Source organism: Dendropsophus ebraccatus, chromosome 6, assembly GCF_027789765.1.
Source record: "Dendropsophus ebraccatus isolate aDenEbr1 chromosome 6, aDenEbr1.pat, whole genome shotgun sequence".
Lineage (NCBI taxonomy): Eukaryota > Metazoa > Chordata > Amphibia > Anura > Hylidae > Dendropsophus > Dendropsophus ebraccatus.
The window spans coordinates 49,938,356-49,941,554 of NC_091459.1; positions in this window are offsets into that span (position 1 = coordinate 49,938,356).

Here is a 3,199-nt window from a genome sequence, read left to right on the forward strand (position 1 = left end):
TCTGGTCCTGGGCTTTTTCCTGGGGGGAATGAAAATAGGACATCTCTGACTTCTTGTGTTGTTATTTGTGCTGTCAGCTTACTTTTGTCAGCTTCTGATAGAGTGGGTAATGAAAGTTTGTTTAAGAAATTTGTTATTTCTTTTTCCCTAACCATTTTGTGTGTGTCGTCTGTGTTGTTTAGATTGTATAGTGCTGAGTAGTAGTTACAAAATTCTTTCGCAATGTCGGGTGTGTTTGTGAGTTTGAGTCCGTTGGAGTTTGTGATAGTGTGTATGAATGATTTCTCTTTCTTTTTCTTTATCATTGAAGACATCAATCTGCCCCCTTTGTCACCATGAGCGTAGATTTTTTGTTTAAAATATATTGCCTTTGCAGCCGCTTGTCTGTTGAGGATGTCTTTTAGTTTTTCTCTTGCTAGTCCTAAGGCATCTAAAGTGGTTTGTGAGTTGTTTCTTTTATTGGCTGTTTCCAGCTGTGTTATGTGTGCAAGCAAGTCTGAGATTTCTTTCCGTTGGTCACGTTTAATCTTTGTGCCAAGGGAGATTAGTAAACCTCTTAAATATGCTTTATGTGCCTCCCAGACTGTTGTAACTGGTACATCAGGGGTCAGGTTGATCTCAAAGAAAGAGCGGAGTTGATTGGCCAGTTTGTCTACATGATCCTTGTTATATAGTAATGAATCATTTAGACGCCAGGTCCACTCTCTTGTCGGCAAACTGGACAATGTCAGGTTTATAGTCATGGGCGAGTGATCTGAGCAAGTGGTGGGTGCTATGTTTGCAGAGGTTAGAGACGGTAGAAGACTGTCGTGTATTAGTAGGTAGTCTAGTCTTTGGTAGGATTTATGTGGTTTAGAGAAGAAGGTGTAGTCGGCTCCTGATGGGTGTAATATCCTCCAGGTGTCTACTAGGCCCATAATTTTCATTTGTCCTGTTAGTCTTTTCAATGCAGACGAGGTGATAGCTGATTTTTTGGTAGAGGAATCCTTCTGGGGATCTAGTACTAAGTTAAGATCTGTGCCCAGGATGATGTGTCCTTCTGCAAATGCTCTCAGCTCGTCTAGCATTTTGAGCAACCAGGGTACTTGGCGTTTGTTTGGTGTGTACAGATTAGCGAGTGTGATCGGTGTGTTACCTACTTTGCCTCTTAGGAAAAGGGCTCTCCCGTCTCCAGAGGAGAACTGTGACTCACAAACGAAAGGTAGGTCTTTATGGATACCGACGGATACTCCGCTTGATGAAGAATTCGGGCTGCCACTGTGGAACCAAGAGGAGAAAAAGTTAGTGGGTAATTTTGGAATTCTACCCTCTTTGAAGTGCGTCTCTTGTAGGAATACTATGGAGACGTTATCTCTCCTGAGGAGGGAGAAGACTTGATTTCTCTTGTTCGGGGAACCCAGTCCCTTTACATTATATGTTGTGATGACAATATTAGCCATGTCGTGATGATAGTAGATTAAGGTACATGTGCTTTAGAATGTTAATTTCGAGTCCTATATCTGGCAAGGTTTTGGGATGTGATAGGTAGAGTCCTATGCTTGGCGGGGCTAGTGAATTTGTAGGGGAGGGAGGGGGGGGAGGGGGGAGTACACGAAAGGAAGGCACATTGGGGTAACATATAGAGTGCAATGACTATGGTACCATGGGTTTTCGTGAGAGAGGACTCTGCTGAAATTGCAGTACGGTCCCTAGTGTTGTTTATCTTAAGGTGGTATATGGTACCTTGTCTAGGTGTATAGTGGGGGTCGGGGTTCATCCTGAGCCGGCGTAGCGGCCTAAATCCATTAAACTATAGTAACTGGTAAACTGGTATTCTTGTTAACATCCTAACTGTACAGAGATTACAAAAGCAGGAACAGAACATGGAACAGGTAATCCGGTTCCTTAACAGATTCAGAAGGTTATATTGTCACAGCATGGGGGGGGGGGGTTAGAGAGGAGGGGGGGAGGGGGGGGGGGGTAGGGGGGGGGGAAGAGGGGGGGGGTATGAGGGGGGGGGGGTAGGTAGGGGGGGGGGGTAGGTATGGGAAGGGGGAAGGAAGGGGGGGGGGAAGGAGGGGGGGGGGGTAAGGGGGGGGGGGAGGGGAAAGCTGCAACTTGTAGGTGGATTTTAACCTTAGTCTATGGTAGGGTAATAGGAAAGGTAACTGAGGAACCTTGTTAGGTTGACATGGGTTTAGATTAACATTTAAGCTATGATAACTTCTCTGCAAAATGGCACGATCCGAGTAAGCTCAATGGAGGAGAGTTCATCAACTTCAGATGAGAGTATGGAACCGAAACAGTTACAGTCCATTTTCGGTCAGGCAGGGTCTTCTTCAGTTTCGGGTCTTTGCAGGCGTTTTTTAGCTCTGGGGGATTTGTGTTTGTCCATTTTCTTCCAGGGCGCCATCTTTGGGAGTGCCGGTAGATTCTGACATGCTTGCACCGGTAACCATGAGGGTATATCCATCGGTTCTATGTCGAGGGTAGACCAGACCTCGTTAAGATCTGTCGGTGTGCGAATAGTGATTCGCTTGCCATCTTTGTTGATGATCAGCCCGAATGGGTATGCCCATGCGTATAGGATTTTCTTTTCCCTTAGTTTTTGCAGTAAGGGAGCCATAGTGCGCCTTTTTGCCAAGGTGGAGGCTGCAATGTCCTGAAAAAGTCGGATCGGGTTCGACTCAAAATGGAGATCGCCATTTTCTCTATGTGCTTTCAGTATTGCAGCGGTGTCTACGAACCTCAGTAGGCCACATATGATGTCTCTCGGCGGTTCGTGTGGTTTGGGTGGGGGTCTCAGAGCGCGGTGTACTCTTTCTATGGTGATCTCCGCGGCTCTATCTTCTCCTAGGAGTTGTTTAAACAGCTGCGTCATGACCGATGGTAAGGCTTCCGCTGCATATGATTCTGGTAAGCCTTTCAGTCTTAGATTTTTCCTTCTACTTCTGTTCTCTTGATCTTCTATTTGTAGAAAAGATCGGTTTAGCTGGTTCTCATGATGTTGCACAGCGTGTGCCATCGAGTCACAGAAGGAGACTGTTTCTGAGGCTAGTTCTTCTAGCTGCTCCGTTCTGTTGCCAATATGGCGGATGTCGCCCCTGAGTTCCGTTAGGCTTTGTAGTACCGGGTCTAGCGCTGCCTGAAGCGATTTTTGCATAGCTTTTTGGACTGTTTTTGTCAGGAAAGCTTTGGTGATCGTGGCGGGCTCACCTTC